We start from the raw sequence: 22537 nt of genomic DNA, 5'->3' as shown, positions 1-22537 counted from the left end.
ACAAAATTCCCAATTTTTTTTTTTTTTTTTATATTTGCGATGTTTCATCAAAGTCTTGAATTAAGTTTTTCTGAGCCCGAAGCTAGTCAATTTTTTGCAGTGTCCAAGTCTCACAACCTTAGTGAAAGTTGACAGTAATTATGATTTCAAGATAAATCTGTTCATTTTCTAGATTCACATTTTTTTAAGTAGCCATAATCAATGGATGTTTAATATGGATAGTGTTGTACAAGAATGATTTTTTTGGCAATGATCTTTGTATAATCTGGTTAATTATTAGTCTGGATGTGCGTGTATATATACTTGAGAACTCTTCTATTTTTATTTGTTCATTTTCCTCCTATTGTAATCATAGGATTTATACCTTCTTTAGCAGTTGTAATTTATATGTCTATTTTAGTTCTGTTCTTTCTTGTGTGTTTTTGGATGTCTAGCCATGGAGATCAACAATTCATGCAATATCTCTGACTATGTTAGATGGTTATCCATGAGCTCAATATGTGAAGGTCGTTATAATGTCCATTGGTTTCAGTTCAACGTTCATTACTTATATTTCACTCTTTTTAGCTTTGAAATCCTGTTTTTTCTGAAGTGGATTTTCCCTACAGTGGGGATGCATTATATGTATAATATAGCAAACTAATTTTTGAAATACAATTTTGTTATTGTTTGCATCTCTTCAGATACTAGAATGTAGATCAAATCAAAGGGAATTTTGTTTTCCTAATAGAGTTAATTTCAAGGATAGGGAAGATAGTGCTTGGTAATCTACACAGATATTCTTAATAGTACATCAACAATATTCTCCCACTGCTCAGGAGTTAGAAAAATTCCAGTTGGATTGTGACCACAACCATGAAGCAGCACAAAACAACCAATTGGTGCAGGCTGAAGGAAGTTGAACAATTATCAGTCTCCTCTACTAACAAAAAATTAACAGTGCATTTACCTCCACTATTTCTTTTGCATGTGCTTCACTCCTATTTTTACCCTACCATGCTCAGAAAATTCACAAGAAACACTCTTGCAATGGTTGTGATCCATTGCCACAATCCTAGCAATTTGAACAAACAACAAACCACCATTCTATGTCCATTTTTCATACCAAAGGTCAAAGCCTAAAGAACAGACAAATAAGTCAAACAAAATCCCAATTTCCTATCGAACAAGCCCGCACACCCATTGCTTGCACTTGGAGAGGGGGTCAAATCCCAAATCAAGGGAGCATAATGCAGTCCACATCCCAATTCCTAACGAAATAAACCCACAAGTGGCACTTGACTCCTCCATTGTAGCCTTCATAAACACCTATGCAAAAGTTGTGAGGAAGAGCCGCAAGGGGTGATATTGGAGTATTAACTTGCTATTGTGTCAAACTTTACATGATTTTATGTGTCTTTAAATGAGGGCTCGTCCTAATATTCAAATGAATTCATGGGGATAGATGGATATTTAGGCCCCATTTGAATCACACACCCTTCAGCAACCTAGTTCCATTGTTAGTCTACTTGTCCACGACCTTCTTTTGCTTTCATGGGACATCATAAAACTCAAATATTTTCAAAGTATTTAACCTTTACTAGAATTGTTTGTGCTAGCCTATATAGACTGAAATTCTTCGAGATCGTTTTGATACATTGATGTTTGAATTATTGAGGGGTCCCCACCACTATAGCTGTATGGACCCATTTATATTTTAAGATTAGGAAACCTTTGTATAATTCCAAGGAATCCACCACATTATTAGTTGATATCCTTTAAGGTTAAAGAAACCCTTCGCACACCTACCTCCCTAATAGTAATCAAATTATAACATGTAACAATAGACCTCATGTATGGACAACATGAACAAGTTTTATTTTTCAGTACATAAGCCAACATGCCACCCTTTTGTTGTTTCACTGCAGTTTGTTTTTTCCTTTGCTTATCTCTGTTAGGTGGTTGAAGTTGTTTGGCTAATGTTGGTCGTGGGTTTGAGCTTATCCTATGCTAATTTTTTGACTCACCCTCCCACATCCATGGACACGCACATCCCAATCGTTATCTAGAAGAGGCCAAAGCTAATGTGACGAAGAAGTGGGGTCTAGCCCCATTGTCCATGGCAATACATTTGCAAGTTGCATGGTTGTAGGTTACCCTAGCGAAAGAATGGTTCCCCTGGGCTCAAAAAGTGGAGAAGATATTGATGAAGACGTTGAGAAGTAAGTCTTTGGGAAAGGAAATTTTCCTTATTTCAAAGTGGGCAACAAACACCCACATTCAACCTTCAACTATAATCACTCAAGAAGCCTACACGAGGTTGCTAGGCTGAATGAGAAGGCATGACAGGATGACAAAGGAAAGGGTCTAGAAGGCATCCCTCCCTCAAATGATTTGTTGAATGATCCTAGGAACATGAGACACTTACCTAATGGTAGAACACTTTGAACACGATGTGGTACATTAGATCTTTTATGGCCTCTCGCCTTGATGCAAGATGTTCAGATACCTACTTAACGATCTATTGTCATATCTGGAACTGACATGCACAACTCTTTCCAAGGGGATCTCCAAGCATACCTGCAACCTGCGTAATTTCTCAAGTGAAAGTGCTCCTTGATCAGTTGCATGACAAGGGAAATGTTGGAGAATTGTTGGACCAGCATTAATCCAGCCCATATGAACCCCTTATTTCCACTGGCTAGTGTCATAGTATGTTATGACAACCTAGATTACTATCAAATGCATGTCAATAACAGTACAATTTATAGTGTTTCCTATGTTACTGGTTCCAATGTCACCCTACAATTTAGTATGGTACATAGTCTTGATAGACTCTTGCATCTTGGTAATCATACAAAGTCCTGGTAGACTCTTGCATCCTGGAATCATAAAGGTTGATGATATTCTGATTATTCTCAAATTGATAATCAAATTCTGAGGGAACTTGCAATGCAATCATAAAGACTTGAAAATGAAGAATCAGGAAAAGCTAAAAAATATTTTCAAAAAACAAAATAAGACTTGTCAATATAGAAAAATATAAACAAATGAAAGAACAAAGTAATATGAACTGAGTGATTCACAATATAAAGGTTGTAAACATAAACCCCATATCATCAATAACTTGATAAGAAACATCAAGGAAAGCAGTAAGATTCTTTTCCTGAATGGCATCAACAATCTTCTCCCACTTCTCACGAGTTAGAAAATTTCTAGTTGGATTGTGAGCACAACTATGAAGCAGCACAAAACAATCAATTCATGCAGGCTGAAGGAAGTTGAAAAACTATTAGTCTCCTCTACTAACAAAAATCTAACACTGCATTTACCTCCACTATTTATTTTGCATGTGCTTCACTCCTCTTTTTACCTTACCATGCTCAAAAAATTCACAAGTAGCACTCTTGCAATGGTCATGAGTCATTGCGACAATCCTAGCAGTTTGAAAAAACAACAAACCACCATTCTAGGTCCATTGCTCATGCCAAAGGTCAAGGCCTAAAGCAAAGACAAATAATTCAAAGAAAATACCAATTCCCTATCGAACAAGCCCACACGCCCATTTATTGCACTTGGAGAGGGGGTCAAAGCCCAAATCAAGGCAGCATAATGCAGTCCACATCCCAATTCCTAGCCAAATAAACCCACGAGTGGCACTTGTCTCCTCCATTGTAGCCTCCATAAACACCTATGCAAAAGTTGTGAGGAAGAACCATAAGGGGTGATATTGGTGTATTAACTTGCTATCGTGTCAAACTTTACATGAGTTTATGTGTGTTTAAATGAGGGCTCGCCCTAAGATTCAAATGCATTGATGGGGATAGATGGATAGTAGGGCCCCATTTGAATCACACACCGGTCAACAACCTAGTTCCCTTGTTAGTCTACTTGTCCACGGCCTTGTTTTGCTTTCATGGGACATCATAAAACTCAAATCTTTTTCAAAGTATTTAACCTTTACTAGAATTATTTGTGCTAGCCTATATAGACTAAAATTCTTCTAAATCCTTTTGATACATTGATGTTTGAATTATTGAAGGGTCCCCACCATTGTAGCTGTATGGACCCCCTTATATTTTAAGATTAAGAGACCTTTGTATAATTCCAAGGCTTCCACCTCATTATTAGTTGATATCCTTTAAGGTTAAATATACCCTCCCCACACCTACCTCCCTAATAGTAATCAAATTATAACATGTAACAATAGACCTCATGTATGGAAAACAACATGAAGAAGTTTTACTTTTAAGCACGTAAGCTAACATACCACCCCTTTGTTGTTTCACTGCAGTTGGTGTTTTCCTTTGCTTATCTTTGTTGGGTGGTTGAAGTTGCTTGGCTAATGCTGGTTGGGGGTTTTAGCTTATCCTCTGCTGATATTTTGACTCACCCTCCCACATACATGGACAGGAACATCCCAAACATTATCTAAAAGAGGCCAGAGCTAATGTGATGGAGAAGTGGGGTCTACCCCCATTGTTCATGGCAAGATATTTGCAAGTTGCAAGACTATAGGTTAGCCTAGAGGAAGAAGGGTTCCCCTAGAGTAAGCCTTTGGGAAAGGAAATCCTCCTTATTTCAAAGTGGGAAATAGACACCCACATTCATCCTTCAACTGCAATCACTCAAGAAGCCTACAAGAGGTTGCTAGGTTTGATGAGGAGGCACGACAAGATGACAAAGGAAAGGGTTTGGAAGGCATCCCTGCCTCAAAATTTTTGTTGAATGCTCCTAGGAACACGAGACACTTACCTAATAGCAGAACACTTTGGACACGATGTGGCACATTAGATCTTATTTGGCCTCTTGTCTTGATGCAAGAAGTTCACAGACCTTCTTAAATATCTATTGTCATATTTGGAGCTGACATTCACAACTCTTTCCAAGGGGATCTCCAAGAAAACCTGCAACCTGCGTACTCTCTCAAGTGAAAGTTCTCCTTGCTCAGTTGCATGACAAGGGAAACGTTGGATAATAGTTGGACAAGCAGTAATCCAGCCCATATGAACCCCTTATTTCCATTGGCTAGTGTCATAGTATGTTATGATAACCTAGATTACTATCCAACGCATGTCAATAACAATACAATTTATAGTGTTTCCTATGTTATTGGTTCCAAAGTCATCCTACAATTTAGTATGGTACATAGTCTTGATAGACTCTTGCATCTTGGCAATCATACAAAGTCCTGGTAGAATCTTGCATCCTGGAATCATACAGGTTGATGATATTCTGGTTATTCTCGGATTGATAATCATATTTTGAGGGAACTTGCAATGCAATCATAAATATTTGAAAATGAAGAACCAGTAAAAACTAAAAAATTATTTTCAAAAAACAAAATAAGACTTGTCAATATAGAAAAATGTAAACAAATGAAAGAACAAAGTAATATGCAATAAGTGATTCAGAATATAAAGGTTGTAAACATAACCCCCATATCATCAATAACCTGATAAGAAACATCAAGGAAAGCATTGAGATTTTTTTCCTGAATAACATCAACAATCTTCTCCCACTACTGAGGAGTTAGAAAAATTCTAGTTGGATTGTGAGAAAAACCATAAAGCAGCACAAAACAACCATTTGGTGCACGCTGAAGGAAGTTGAGCAACTATCAATCTCCTCTACAAACAAAAAACATTACATTTACCTCCAATATTTATTTTTCATGTGCTTCACTCCTCTTTTTACCCTACCATGCTCAGAAAATTCACAAGCAACACTCTTGCAATGGTCGTGAGCCATTGCCACAATCCTAGAAATTTGAACAAACAACAAACCACCATTCTATGTCCATTTCTCATGCCAAAGGTCAAAGCCTAAAGCAGAGACAAATAAGTCAAACAAAATCCCAATTCCCTATCGAACAAGCCCACACACCCATTGCTTGCACTTGGAGAGGGGGTCAAAGCCCAAATCAAGGGAGCATAATGCAGTCCACATCCCAATTCCTAGCCAAATAAACCCACAAGTGGCACTTGACTCCTCCATTGTAGCCTTCAAAAACACCTATGCAAAAGCTATGAGGAAGAACCGCAAGGTGTGATATTGGTGTATTAACTTGTTATCATGTCAAACTTTACATAATTTTATGTGTGTTTAAATGAGGGCTCGCCCTAAGATTCAAATGCATTCATGGGGATAGATGGATAGTAGGGCCCCATTTGAATCACACACCTATCAGCAACCTAGTTCCCTTGTTAGTCTACTTGTCCACGACCTTGTTTTGCTTTCATGGGACATCATAAAACTCAAATATTTTCAAAGTATTTAACCTTTATTAGAATTATTTGTGCTAGCCTATATAGACTGAAATTCTTCGAAATCCTTTTGATACATTGATGTTTGAATTATTGAGGGGTCCCCACCATTGTAGCTGTATGGACCCCTTTATATTTTAAGATTAGGAGACCTTTGTATAGTTCTAAGGCTTCCACCTCATTATTAGATGATATCCTTTAGGGTTAAAGATACCCTCCCGCACCTACCTCCCTAACAGTAATCAAATTATAACATGTAATAATAGACCTCATGTATGGACAACATGAACAAGTTTTATTTTTTAGCACGTAAGCCAACATGCCATTCTTTTGTTGCTTCACTGTAGTTGGTTTTTTCCTTTGCTTATCTTCGTTAGGTGGTTGAAGTTGTTTGGCTAATGCTGGTCATGGGTTTGAGCTTATCCTCTGCTGAGATTTAGACTCACCCTCCCACATTCATGGACATGCACATCCCAATCCTTATCTAGAAGAGGCCAGAGCTAATGTGACGAAGAAGTGGGGTCTACCCCCATTGTCCATGGAAAGATATTTGCAAGTTGCATGACTATAGATTACCCTAGGGAAAGAAGGGTTACTCCAAGATCAAACAGTGGAGAACATATTGATGAAGACATTGAGAAGTAAGTCTTTGGGAAAGGAAATCCTCCTTATTTCAAAGTGGGCAACAAACACCCACATTCATCCTTCAACTGTAATCACTCAAGAAGCCTACATGAGGTTGCTAGGCTAAATGAGGAGGCACGACAAGATGACAAAGAAAAGGGTATGAAAGGCATCCCTCCCGCAAATGTTTTGCTGAATGATCCTAGGAACACGAGACACTTACTTAATGGCAGCACACTTTGAACATGATGTGGCTCATGAGATCTTTTGTGGCCTCTCGCCTTGATGCAAGAATTTCAGAGACCTGCTTAAAGATGTATTTTCATATCTGGAGATGACATTCACAACTCTTTCCAAGGGGATCTCCAAGCAGACCTGCAACCTGCGTACTCTCTCAAGTGAAAGTGATCCTTGATCAGTTGCATGACAAGGGCAAGGTTGGATAATTTTTGGACCAACAGTAATCCAGCCCATATGAACCCCTTATTTCCACTGGCTAGTTTCATAGTATGTTATGACAAGCTAGATTACTATCAAATTCATTTCAATAACAATACAATTTATAGTGTTTCTGTTACTGGTTCCAATGTCACCCTACAATTTAGTATGGTACACAGTCCCGATAGACTCTTGCATCTTGGTAATCATACAAAGTCCTGGTAGACTCTTGCATCCTGGAATCACACAAGTTGATGATATTATGATTATTCTCATATTGATAATCAAATTTTGAGGGAAAAGACTTGAAAATGAAGAACCAGTAAAAGCTAAAAAATTATTTTCAAAAAACAAAATAAGACTTGTCAATATAGAAAAATGTAAACAAATGAAAGAACAAAGTAATATGCAATGAGTAATTCACAATATAAAGGTTGTAAACATAAACCCCATATCATCAATAACCTGATAAGCAACATCAAGGAAAGCAGTAAAATTATTTTCCTGAATGAACATGACAATCTTCTCCCACTGCTCAGGAGTTATAAAATTTCCAGTTGGATTGTGAGCACAACCATGAAGTAGCACAAAACAACCAATTGGTGCAGGCTGAAGGAGTTGAAATACTATCAGTCTCCGCTACTAACAAAAAATTAACAGTGCATTTACCTCCACTATTTATTTTTCATCTGCTTCACTCCTCCTTTTACCCTACCATGCTCAGAAAATTCACAAGCAGCACCCTTGCAATGGTGGTGAGCCATTTCGACAATCCTAGCAATTTGAACAAACACGAAACCACCATTCTATGTCCATTTCTCACGCCAAAGGTCAAAGCATAAAGCAAAGACAAATAAGTCAAAGAAAATCTTGATTCCCTATTGAACAAGCCCACACACCCATTGCTTGCACTTGGAGAGGGGGTCAAAGCCCAAATCAAGGGAGCATAATGTAGTCCACATCCCAATTCCTAGCCAAATAAACCCATGAGTGGGACTTGAATCCTCCATTGTAGCCTCCATAAACACCTATGCAAAAGTTGTGAGGAAGAACTACAAGGGGTGATATTGGTGTATTAACTTGCTATCGTGTCAAAATTTACATTAATTTATGTGTGTTTAAATGAGGGCTCACCCTAAGATTCAAATGCATTCATGGGGATAAATGGATAGTAGGGCCCCATTTGAATCACACATCGGTCAGCAACCTATTTCCCTTGTTAGTCTACTTGTCCACGACCTTGTTTTGCTATCATGGGACATCATAAAACTCAAATATTTTTCAAAGTATTTAACCTTTACTAGAATTATTTGTGCTAACCTATATAGACTGAAATTCTTCAAAATCCTTTTGATACATTGATGTTTGAATTATTGAAGGCTCCCCACCATTGTAGCTGTATGGACCCCTTTATATTTTAAGATTAGGAGACCTTTGTATAATTCCAAGGCTTCCACCTCATTATTAGTTGATATCCTTTAAGGTTAAAGATACCCTCCCCACACCTACCTCCCTAACAGTAATCAAATTATAACATGTAACAATAGACCTCATCTATGGAGAAAAACATGAACAAGTTTTATTTTTCAGCATGTAAGCCAACATACCACCCCTTTGTTGTTTCACTGCAGTTGGTTTTTTCCTTTTCTTATCTCTGTTGGGTGGTTGAAGTTTCTTGGCTAATGTTGGTCATGGGTTTGAGCTTATCCTCTACTGATATTTTGACTCACCCTCCCACATCCATGGACAGGCACATCCCAATCCTTATCTAGAAGAGGCCAGAGCTAATGTGATGAAGAAGTGGGGTATACCCCCATTGTCCATGACAAGATATTTGCAAGTTGAAGGACTTAGGTTACCATAGAGAAAGAAGCGTAACCGCGGGCTCAAACGGTGGAGAAGATATTGATGGAGACATTCAGAAGTAAGTCTTTGGGAAAGGAAATCCTCCTTATTTCAAAGTGGGAAACAGACACCTACATTCATCTTTCAACTGAAATCACTCAAGAAGTCTACACGAGGTTGCTAGGCTGGATGAGGAGGCATGACATGATGACAAAGGAAAGGGTTTGGAAGGCATCCCTCCCTCAAATGTTTTTCTCAATGATCCTAGGAACACGAGACACTTACCTAATGGCAGAACACTTTGGACATGATGTGGCACATTAGATATTTTGTGGCCTCTCACCTTGATGCAAGAAGTTCAGAGACCTACTTAAAGATCTATTGTCATATCTGGAGCTGACATTCACAACTCTTTCCAAGGGGATCTCCAAGCAGACCTGCAACCTGCGTACTCTCTCAAGTGAAAGTGCTCCTTGATCAGTTGCATGACAAGGGAAAGGTTGGAGAATTGTTGGACCAGCAGTAATCCAGCCCATATGAACCCCTTATTTCCACTGGCTAGTGTCATAGTATGTTATGACAACCTAGATTACTATCAAATGCATGTCAATAACAGTACAATTTTTATAGTGTTTCCTATGTTACTGGTTCCAATGTCACCCTACAATTTAGTATGGTACATAGTCTTGATAGACTCTTGCATCTTGGTAATCATACAAAGTCCTGGTAGACTCTTGCATCCTGGAATCATACAGGTTGTGATGATATTCTGATTATTCTCAAATTGATAATCAAATTCTGAGGGAACTTTCAATGCAAGCATAAAGATTTGAAAATGAAGAACTAGTAAAAACTAAAAAATTATTTTCAAAAAACAAAATAAGACTTGTCAATATAGAAAAATGTAAAAAAATGAAAGAAAAAAGTAATATGAAATGAGTGATTCACAATATAAAGGTTGTAAACATCACCCCCATATCATCAATAACCCGATAAGCAACATCAAGGAAAGCAGTAAGATTATTTTCTTGAATGACATCAGCAATCTTCTCCCATTGCTCAGGAGTTAGAAAAAATCCAGTTGGATTGTGAGCACAACTATTTAGCAGCACAAAAAAACCAATTGGTGTAGAACAATGTAAACTTTGAAACAGGAACTATAAACTCAAAACGAGAACTCTGGCCAAAAAACCCCGAAAAAACATCAAAAATAGTGCTAAAAGCGAAAAGTGTTGATGCTCGAATAACACCTTTTTTTTTGCTTGGGTAAATTTTCGACATGTTTTAAAAATGGCGGTCAAAACCAATTTTTTGCGCAAAAATTATCCAAAAAACACCCTCAAAACGAAAAGTGTTAATGCTGGGAGAACACTTTTTTTATCATGACCCCGAAAAACATTAAATTTAAAAAAGTAATGAAAACATAAAGTAAAATAAAAATAAAAATAAATTAAAACAATGAAAAAACACTAAAAAAAGAAAGTTAAAAAAAAAATCAATCATAAAATAAATAAATAAATTTAATGATAAGAATTAAAAAACTAAAAAAAATAAAATTAAACAAATAAATAGTAAAAAAAATATTTTAAAAAAAATGGGAAGAAGAAGAAGAAGTTGTTATTTTGTAAACCATAAAAAAAATGGCAAAAGAAAAAAAGAAAAAAGAAAAAATGGACAAGCAAAAAAAAAACATTTAAAATAAACTAAAAATTAAGTAAAAATAGAAAAAAAAAAAAAAAATAGTAAAAAAAAAAATTAAAAACAAACTAGATCTAAAAAAATAGAAAATTAATAAAAAAAATAAAATTAAAAACTACTAAAATTAAGATTAAAATGTTGATTATTAAAAAAACAAATATAAAAATATATATAAAAGACAAAAATAAAAAAATAAAAAAATGTTAAAAAAAATATCTCACAAACCATAAAAGAATTTGGAAAAAAACAAACAAAATTATATATATATATATATATATATAAGTTAGTAAAAATAGAAAAAAAAAAAAATATATATATATATATATATATATATATATATAAGTTAGTAAAAATAGAAAAATTTAAAAAAAAAAAAAAAAACATTAGCAAAAACTGGGAAAAAAAAAACAAAAGAAAACAAAAAAATGAACAAAACAAAAATATGTATATTTTTTTATTAAAAAAAAATGTAATTAATTTTTATTAAACATACATATTTTATTTAAAATAAATAAATAAATAAAAATAAAAATTAAATCTATTTTTTTTTAAACAATCTTTTTTTTTTATTAAAAACAGTTATGATTTTTTTTAAACAATTATTATTATTATTATTTTTAATTTAAAAATACAAATTATTAAACTTACATTTTATACTTTAAAAATAGAAATAAAAATTAAACCTACATTTTATATTTAAAAATAAAAATTTACATTTTTTTTTAAACAATTTTTTTTTATTAAAAAAAAATTATAATTTTTTTTTAAATTTAATTTAATTTATTTATTTAAAAACACAAATCACAAACAAATTTAAAACCCTCCGCCCCCCGGAATCGCCCCCCGGCTACCCGTGGTGGCACGACCGTGGCCTACAGGCCCCTCTGCCCACCACCGCGCCACCACGGGCAGTCGGGGGGCAGAGGGCCACCGAATTTTATTATTATTATTATTATTATTAATTTTATTTATTTATTTTATTATTATTATTATTACTTTTTTTTAATTAAAAAAAATATTAACTTTTAATTTTTTTTTAATAATTTTTTAAATTTTAAATTAAAAAAATTAAATTTGTTTTAAATTTGTTTGTGATTTGTGTTTTTAAATAAATAAATAAAATAAAATTGTTTAAAAAAATATATATTTTTTAATAAAAAAAATTGTTTAATTATTATTATTATTTTTAAATATAAAATTTAGGTTTAATTTTTAATTTTTAATTTTTTTTTTTATTTTTAAATATAAAATGTAAGTTTAATAATTTGTATTTTTAAATAAAAATAATAAAAAAAAAAATTGTGTAAAAAAATCATAATTTTTTTAATAAGAGGAAAAGTTTGTTTTAAAAAAAATAGATTAAATTTTTTTTTCCTTTTTTTTAAAAATAAAATATGTATGTTTAATAAAAAATAAGTGCATATTCTTTTATTTTATTTTAATTATTTTTTAATTTAAATTTATTTTTGTTTTTTTAATATTAATTTTACCAGTGTTTTAATTGTTTTCGTTAATTTTCTATTTTTTTCCTAGTTTTTGCTAATGTTTTTTTTTAATTTCTCAATTTTTACTTACTTATATATATATATATATATATTCCAAATTCTTTTATGGTTTATGAGATAATTTTTTTTAACATTTTTATTTTTTATTGTCTTTTTTATATATATTTTTATTTTTGTTTTTAATAGACAATTATTTCATGTGGATTGAAAATTTAATTAATGATGTATAAATATGTAGAATATCGAAATTGCAAAATATCGACCTTCTTCTTTAAATATGAAAATCAATAAAAACCTCACTACAAAAAAAAAAAGAAAAAAAAAGAAAAAGAAAAAGAAGACCACTTCCAAAATTATTAAATTTACAAAATAATTATTTACATTTCATACATTAGAAAATTTAAAGTCAAAAAATAAGTCTTTTAAAAAAAGGGTGTGACGCAGAATAACCACTTTTTTAAATCAGCATGAAAATCACTATCATTCACTACCATTCTAAAACGCAATGTACATAAAAAAATTAAAGTGCCAAAAACTATGCTCTAAAAAAACATGTGTATTATGCATCACCCCTTTTCGAAATCGGGTCACTTTTTTGCTATCTCTACAAAACGGGTAACAGTATTAGTTCCCGTTTCAAAGTTTACATTGTTGTAGGTTGAAGGAAGTTGAGAAACTATCAGACTCCTCTACTGACGCAAAATTAACAGTGCATTTACCAATCATCTCTCTGTGAAAAGATCCAGGAACAAAAATGTTTCTTACCTTGATGTTTGCAATCATCCCTTCAAAATCTAGTCCTACAGTTTTAGGATCACAGTATCAGTATTCCGACCATGGAACCCCAACATCATTGAAAATGTTCTTGTGATTCCTTGGTCAAAATCAAACTAGAATCAAATAGCTTCAAATAGATCAAATATTAGTTTGCATCAAAATGATTAAAAATGTTCAATTGTAAGATGGGCATGACAACTCTAAATACATAACTTAGAGTTCAGTATCACAACTCTAAATACATTACTTAGAGCTCAGAATAAAAAATATATAATTTCCCCATGTTGGAGAAGAAATCAAGACTTGTGCTCCAGGGAAATATATTTGAATAAAGGTAGCAACAAGGCGAAGAGAACAAGTTCCTGAAAGGCCTTGGACAATAGCCACCTGGATAAGTGTCAACAAGGTATTATGTAAATTTAATTCCACATACACAAGCACAAAATATCATCATCCTAACACACACATCACAGAAGCACTGTAATGCCAGTTTGAAAAAAGGGATCTATGATACGACCTTCGCTACCATCTCTTAGGTGATCTACAAAGATACAAATATCCTTTTCCTAGCATAGTTTGCATAAGGGAAAATATTGTGCGACCTAAAAGTTAAAAAGAACTCACCCTATTCTACCACCCATCTCACCTTGTCACCCCCACCCTACTATGTCCAGAATTAATTCAGAGAGAACATACAGTCCTTGCTTGGTTGCATTATTGTTACCTCCCACCAACAATTCCACAGTAGCCTTATTAAAAGTAGCCAAACCTTCAATAGGGAGGTACTGTAGACAAAGAATAACAAGATAATGTAAAATATGTAAAAACTTAAAACGATTCCCACAGAAAGGGTGCAACAGTTTCTTCACAAAAACCACATGCATACCTCTTCATTGTCTCCCTTCTCCAACATCAAATTCTCTACCTGCAAAATAGAAGCAGTGATAAGAAGGATTCCAATTGATAATATAAATCTAAAAGAGCCCTCAAAATGCTATAAACTAAGATAAAGACCTTAAAACCTTTATATTATTCAATGCATATTAGCTAAAAGAAAAAAGAATTCAATGACACCTTTTTCACCACATTGAGCACATAGGGTTGAAGATCTTCTGTTTTGTAAGCTCCAACACCAAGATTAAGCTTCAAATCACTTATTTGCTTTAAATGATTCTAAAACACCCAGAATTGGATATGGAGGTGCCATTGTCACTCCTTCAGAGCGAGAGACATCTATTGCAATAGCCATGTTAATTCTGCTCACAATCTGTACAAAAAATCATTTTGTTAGGAAAAAAAACTCCACCCATGGGAACAAATTTCAATTAAACTTGCTTTATATCAATATACTATGGAAAATACAGTCGGTGGAAGCAATGAATTCAAATCAATAGATATGGAAATACAGTTACACATTTGAGAAACTCATTCAAGAACCTCAGATACATTGCAGGTCTTATATTTCTTTCTTAACTAAGAATAATTTTAAAAATACTGCAAATTTGAAATAACATAACTCAGAAACCAACAACGATAAATTTCGAATATCACTTCCAAGCAAAAGTATTTCCTATCACTCATCAGTTTGACTTTGATCACCTCAACAAATGTCTTCACTGACAACTGATTTTATCATGATAGAATAATCTTTTTAATCGCAAGTATCTTAAATCCACTTTTTCATTCATGACAAAGATTTGCATTCTTTAAGAGATCATCTTGCTCAAGATACCTTACATAAATTTCATGATATTCTTTTTCCGTGAGAAAATACATTTACTTAATTATGGAATTATTTTATCATAAGAACATAAGAATTAATTCATTCAAACTTTTAAACACAATCATAATTGCAATTGTGGTTGTTTTCCAAGGGTTTAAACATCTCAAAAGCAAGTTTTGGCACACATGATGAAACATCAGTCAAATGTTAGATAAACATGACCCAATGGTGGAGTTGAGGTTGTGTCAACATTTGTGGTTAAAAATTATGGTTTTGGGCACTGTTACCACTCAAACCACGAGGGGACCCAAAAGGGGTTCCTAAGAGGGCAACTGCTAGGTCAAGGGAAATGATGGAGGCTTAGCCCGCTATCACCACAGCTAAGTCTCCCTAATCTTTATGGACTTTCACTGATGGGAGGAGTCCTGGTAGATTAGGGATTACTTTGTAAGATAGATGTCAATGGATAGGTAAGGAGTGACCCTGAAAACCATTTCCCAAGGATGGGGTGAAAAGCGGAACTTGCTTTCTCTTTAAGCAAGGGACTTGATCCACCAAGGGTAAGGGGTGAGGATTGGAGGGTTGAGGGAGAAAGAATAGGCTTATAAAGGAGTTTTTCAATCCTTATAATCCTTGGAAACTTGGATTCCCAAGTGGTCTTTGAAAAATAGTCTTTATTGAGAAGTGGGGCCACACGGGGCCAAGTGGACCCAACCCAAGTTCGGGGATGGATGGAATATAGCAACCAATGATGTTCCTAGCCTAGACAAGGTGAGGGGAAAGGACCAAACAAGAATATTCACTTCAATAGGTTGAATTGATCCTACTAAGGTCTAGCCTTGGGGATACTTAGGAAAATTCAGTCCTAGAGCTAGGGCTTGGGATTCCTGGAGATTCCACTATCAGAATGGCCTCAAATTTGGAGGAGAGGGAGGGGACCCACCAGCGCAGTAGCCTAGGGAAGATCAAAATTTTTCCTTGGCTCAATTGTCGGGAAATTGATGCCCTAGGTGACCTAATGGGGCTAGACTTGGGAAAAAGGGGAAAAGTGGTAAAATGATGGTTGAGATGATCACCCTTTTTATGGAACCAGTGCCTAATCCACTTGGGGATATGGATTCAAGGATGTTAATGAGTAAGGACTTGGATTCTTGATCAAGGAGGCCCAGAAAGTCAACTTCATCCAATGTAGATAGTAAGAAAAGAAAAGTAATTTTCAAGCATTTATACTTTAAAGCAAATAATGCAAGCTTCTCGAGATAAAATAATCTCTAGGACATTTCATTCATATAACATTGGCCCATACATTTAATAACTAAAACATAGCTCAATTCCACATTACAATAATGCAGCAACTAGCCCTAATTTTAGCCATATGTGGTAACAAGAATAACAATGATAAAAAGAACTTACAACGTTATAGAGTATATCCAACCAGAAATTCGTTTGCATAACAAAGATCTAAGATAAGAAAGAAAACCCAAATCCATACATCAAAATTCATCCATCTCCGGCAAATATCCTCCATGGAAAAAGTGTAAAAATTCTCTAAGGCTAGAGATTTCCCAAATCAAGTGATGATACAAATGAATGTATTTAACATCAATATATAGCCTCCTAATGTAATTTTAATTACCCTATGGGCCCCTAAAGATAAAATAATTTGCAAATAATAACTCCTAATGGTGACAAACCCACCATACTAGCTCATAATGTAGAAATAAGCCTCATAAGGGGCCAAATAATGATGGATGCATGTCGTAGGGCCCTCCAAAGGCTCAATAACATCATGAAGTTCCATATTGAGGAATAAATTCCTCGGAATATGATGGAAAATGGGGTGGCCCCTTGTTCTCCAAGTAGTAGATCTGTGGTGCTCTCAGTGGGTCTGAGGGCACATCAATGACCCCATGGGTCTCCATATGAATCAAAGATGTCTATAAATCCTCTGCAATGGTCCAAGTGGTGGAATGAATTTTTCCATGACATCGTACAAGTGTTGGGACACCTGCCAAGAGTGTGGGGCTCCTATGGGGGCCTACCTAGCATAGTGTACCAATCGTGTCACCATCGTCCCAAAAGTGGATCGCTAGTAGTCTCTGAACATCCATGAAGATCTATGGAGTGTTTTCCACTGCTGTGGAGTGTTGCCTGCTACTGCGGAGTCCCGTGGCTCTCTATGCACACCCTACATGTGCCAAGGTGGACCTTTGGAGGTCAGGATCCTGTATAGGGAGACCAAACCCAAATGGAAACCGCCTGCTATACTACATAAGATCCAATGCATCCCTTAGGCTTCCAGTACAATCAGTCATTAAAATAATCAGGTAAAGGAGCTTACAGACCATGGATAACAAAGTGGGCATTTCATAATGCCATGCCCTTCGTAGTGGGCTTTGGCATGTGCTAGTGTCTCCAAAATCCAAAGGGGGTTAGCCAAGGACCTTATTAGGTGGTTTCAGCCCCTAGAGGGGATAGTATGTCCAAGGTACATCCTTCTAATGGGGGTGGCAAGTGACAAATAGGTGAGATGGAATAGGGAATGAGAGTGGCAGCCCTGGGCCACATAATGGGGCATAGGGGTAGCTAGATAAGGGGAAGCCCATACCTGGGTATATAATGTATAGGAGGGAGCAGTCGTGGTACATGAGGTGCCTGACCTTGATTTTTTCACCCTTCTTTATATGTTCTCTACAGTCACACATTGTATGAAAAATTGTTGTATTGATAGTCTAGGTACTAAGACTTGACTTGAAATATTTAAAGATATACATCCCATAAAAACAAAACAGAAAATTTAAAAATAAATATAAATATACAATGGAAAAGATATGGGCCCACATCTCTAGACGTGCCTCTTGCAAAAAGCTCTGCCATTTACACGTTTTTAGAAGTCATTTCTTCTAAAACCATTTCTTATGTCGTGTTTATTTCTTGTTCCTCTTCTCATCCTACTTCTAGCTCTAATGATACATCCAATGAGCTTCTAATGTCTGCATCTTATGTTTGACATGAGTTTTGTTTTGTAACTATATTATTTTGGAGTATTAAGGACTAGATTTTGGTTGTTTTTTTTTGTAGATTAGGATTAGGATTTTCTTTTAAACTCCCATTATGTACTTGCATTAATTGCACTAATTCTACTTTTGAATCCCACTAAGTAACTTTTGTGGTCATTAGTTGGACATTAAACATAATATTCTCTTATCTTATCTACAGCTGCATTGCATTGATCTCAGTCTCTATCACTTTAACAAATACTTTAGCACTTAGATTCCTTCATGTACTTATAATTATTTCTATTTTTTTTCTAGGAAATGTCTTTCACACTCCCACATTGTCCTTTTGTTTGTTGGATGCACTGTTCAGTCCCATTGAGCTACTCTTGTGATCATTTATTGAAAATAAAGGAAACCACCTTATCTAATCTTCTAATCTTATCTAGTATTGAATTGTGCGTTAGTGAGCCTAACAAATTCAATTTGGTTTCTGGAAATTCAATGTTAAAATAAAGAGTATATTTGCAATTTTGTCTACTATTAAAGAGGAATCAAGATCTACTTGAGATAACCAGTTTGCAAAAATACATTCTTCCAATAGAATGGTGCTTTATCGAGTAAACAATATCACAAATATGGCTTGGAGAGCAACCAAGAAACAAACAAAATCCTTAAAAAAGAAAATTGATAAAATTTAATTGACAGTTGATAAAATTTAAAAGGGAAAATACTTTATAGGAAAGACAATAATGAATGGCCAGGCTAGTTTCCTAGGACATTTCCATTTTTAGTTTTGGTAAGGAAAATTGTATGTAAAGGTAGTCTTCTGACTTCATCTAAATACAGATTCATATTCTGTATGTTTTTGGACTGTCACTTTATTAAAAAAAATGTAACACCAATCTAGAAACAAAGTGACACCACTCATGCTTTATAGAAAGTAACGGAGACACTCCTTTGGAAAAAATTAACCATGAAAGGAAATATCATGAAATAGTGTCCATGAGAAGCATTTATTATCCATGCATAAGCAAAAGGCACTAGAATGGTTGGCTGAATTAATCAGTGAAACCACAGTTGAAACTATCTATTTTGAGGTGAATGGCCTTATATTTATGAAATCCTATTCACTATAATAGTAGGTGCCGATTGGATAGTGTTGGGATAGCACCTACTAGTGCCTAACAATAAATAAATGTTAACTTCGAAACAATTCACTGTTGAAGAAGTTGCAACTAAAAAGTAAAAAATAAGTGTGAGGATGGTCAAGTTAAAACCTACTACATGGAGTTCAGGCTGCAATTTTGATTCCTTCACTCTTTTTAGGTTCCTTTCCATCGCTCATGGGTGGCTCCGCATTAACGCTTGCAAACATTGCTTCACGACTGACGGTCATCCTCAACGTAGATTGAGACTACACTTGTATACAATCATTCCCCCTATGCATGTCTTCTACCATGGTCATGCTCTCTTTCCCCTTCCTTTCCCTTCCCATCATCTATTTCAATCATTTCTTGCATTGTCCTACTTTTATCCAAATTAAGAAAGTCATAAGCATCCATTGGCTCTGCCTTTATGCATTTTTCTTGTTGAGTCTGCTGCAAATTTCTCTTCATTTGTCTCAGTGTGCTGGGCTCGAGTGGGGTCTAGAATTCAACTGATTGAATTCCATGTTGTTCAATGGATTGCTAGTGGAGTGCCTGTTGATTCAAACCTTGTTGTTGGAGGGTCTATTGGTGGGCACTTTGAGGAGAGGGAACTAGGCTCTGAAAATCATTCACAAGAAACACTACCCTATCTACATCCCTATGGCTAATATAGTTGTTGCTATTATTATTTTTACTATGGGTCTTTTCCATATGTTGTGCTACACCATGAGAAGGTGACTTACTTGAATTTTGATCCATTGGATGATTCTTGGAAGCAGAAGAATCCTTCAAGGCACTCATTCTAGAAGATTTCACCCTCTGTTGTTGTTGTGAGGATGAGGATCAAACAAGAGGATCCTCATTCTGTGCAATACTGCTATTTTTGGATTCATATTGTGAGACTCCAAAAACACTGAGGACTGGCTTCTCTTTCGCCACTACTCATAACCACATCAAATTCATCCACCCCACCTGACACCCACATCTAAAGAACAACAAGGACAATTGTCCATAGCTCAAACCCACATCAAATCATCAAAAAATGTTGACCCAAATCACACAGGGTCCACTTTTGCAATCAAACATGGCTTGAAACCACAACAACACACTAGAAATTTGTCATACTTGCAAACCTGGAGGGGACCAAGACAGATATATTCAGTGATAGTGAAAGGCTCCAATGATGTTGATGTGGCATTTAAACAATAGGTAGTTGAAGATATGCCAAAAAATTTATAGAAAGAAATGTACAAACCTGAAGAAGCAGGAACTCCAAAGGAAACCACTCTGACTCTTGAGTTTGTCACTAGAAGTGGGATTCTGAGAATGAGAAAAGGATCCCTACCAAAGATGAGGGTTGTATTGATAGATTAATGTCTTTAGTCGGTCTCCTTTGTTCACATGAAGTCCACCACAAAGAGGAACATGAACACAAGGACTTTGTTAGGGGAATGTGTTTCACAGGATCCATGCTTGTCCCCGCAAGTCATTATGGGACGCTGGGAGCCCCTCCCAGAGAATAGTTCTCAAATCTAGCACTGGGAGCCCCTCCCGGAGAATAGTTCTCAAATATGGTGGGCATGCGAAGCGGACAATGACCTCGACCCTCGTTCCTTATGAATTTTTCATCGGTGAGGCGCCACTGCTAGCCTGTGTATATAGTCATTATGACACTTTTGATGTGTTTATTTGGGAATAAAACTGGTAAAAAATTCAAGTAATTGCAAACAGGCTTCAATTTTGAAGCCAGAGTGCGATGGCATGGCCGCGCACTTCCTTCTCCATCTTCCCCGTGGATAAACCTTTCATATGGAGGGAAATAAAGAATTTCGCTCCATGACAAACCTTTCAAATGGAGGTAAATAAATAATTTTGATATTTGAAAAAAACAAATCCATGAAACTTTGAATGGAACTTAAATGAAATGCTCATGTTAAATGCTCGTGTGTTTTTTAAGGGGAATTAAATTCCATTAAATAAAATGTTAGTCTTTTCTTTTGTTTAATGGGAGGTATTTCTAATTATAAATAATTATTAATTTATGAAAATTGTTAAGTTTTTGTGTCACTAAATATTATTTAAGGGGATTTTGGTTGATTTATCAAAAGTGAATTATGGTGATATCAAAATTTGATTTCCAATTAAATATTTGTTTAATAAGGATAATTAATTTATGGAGATTTTTCATGATGTTTAATAGAGGGAGTCAATATGGAAAAGGTAATACTTTGGCTCTAACATGTTTTAGAAAATTGATTACTCTTTGTCCATAAACATTAGGGGTGGAAAAATAACATAGCTTATAGATATAAGTTTGTTCCAACTGAGTTATATCTTGAACGACAAATTGGTGTTGACCTCATGGATATGATAGAAATTTGGTGGCTTGTAGGGTAGTCTTATCATGAAATAAGAAAGGTAGACATCAAAATAGGCTTTGTGTGGTCAAAAAGTATATTGAAGTAGTAATTTCATAAGATTAATGATCATTTCCAATGAAATGTTTGTTTTAATAAGGATAACTAAACTTTGGAGATTTTCCATGATGTTCAATAAAGGGAGTCAACATGGGAAAGGTTATAGTTTGGCTCCCACATGCTTTAGAAATTGATCTCTTTGTCCATAAACATTAGAGGTGGAAAAAAATCCTAGGCTCTAAAGCTAAGTTTGTTCCAAATTAGCTATATTGAACCACAAATTGTTGTTGCCCTCATGGATATGATAGAAATTTGGTGGCCTGTAGGGTAGTCTCATCATGAAATAATTTTTTCACTTACTATCTAGTCATATTTTTTAATCCTAGACTAAATTAGTCATTTAAGTTAGTCGCTTTTAATTTATTCGCATATTAGCTAGTCATATATTTGATCCCTAGACTAAATTAGTCATTTAAGTTAGTCATTTTTAGTTCGACCACTTAAAATTGCTCAAATTTAGTAGTAATTCACTTGAAATAATTGCGGTGACTAATTTTTTTAGTCACCTAGTCATTAATTTCATCATTTTCTACTAGTGGTAGACTTCACTGGAATGAAATGTGCAACCTTTGTCAAACTATCCACAATAACCATGATGGAATCATGTTGTCTCACTGTCCTCGGAAAACCTATGATGATTTCCATGGAAATGACCTCCCATTTCCATTCTATAATCACAATCAGATCTAGTAGTCCACCTGGATATTTACACTTTGCCTTCACACGCTGAAAATCAAAACACCTAGCCACAAACTCTGCTACATCCCTCTTCATGCTCGACCAATAATAAAATCTATTCACCAATGTCAGTGTCTTCTGATAACCTGGGTGACCCGAATATGGTTTCGCATGAAACTCCGTCAAGGTCACCTTCTTGAGCTCACTACTGTCTGGCACATATATCTTGTCTTTGAACCTCACCAATCCATCTATTGTAAGGAAATGGTCCACATCGTGTGCACCCGCACCTATACCTGTACCATTACCAATACCTATACCTGTACTATCACCTGTACCTATACCTGTACTCTTCTGAAACCTATGCATAATCTCCATAT

At 35.0% G+C, this 22537-nt stretch overlaps 1 pseudogene; it reads right to left on the bottom strand.

The window, feature by feature from the left end:
• Positions 1-7727: 7727 nt before the first annotated feature.
• On the bottom strand, positions 7728-14381 carry LOC149198995 (aspartate aminotransferase, chloroplastic-like; annotated as a pseudogene).
• Positions 14382-22537: the final 8156 nt, after the last annotated feature.

The sequence above is a fragment of the Pinus tabuliformis genome, chromosome 2_1, assembly GCF_031772625.1.
Source record: "Pinus tabuliformis cultivar Carrire ecotype Pingquan chromosome 2_1, CPIR1, whole genome shotgun sequence".
Taxonomy (NCBI): domain Eukaryota; kingdom Viridiplantae; phylum Streptophyta; class Pinopsida; order Pinales; family Pinaceae; genus Pinus; species Pinus tabuliformis.
Note: the sequence above shows the minus strand (reverse complement) of the source record. Positions and strands in the feature narration are given on the sequence as shown.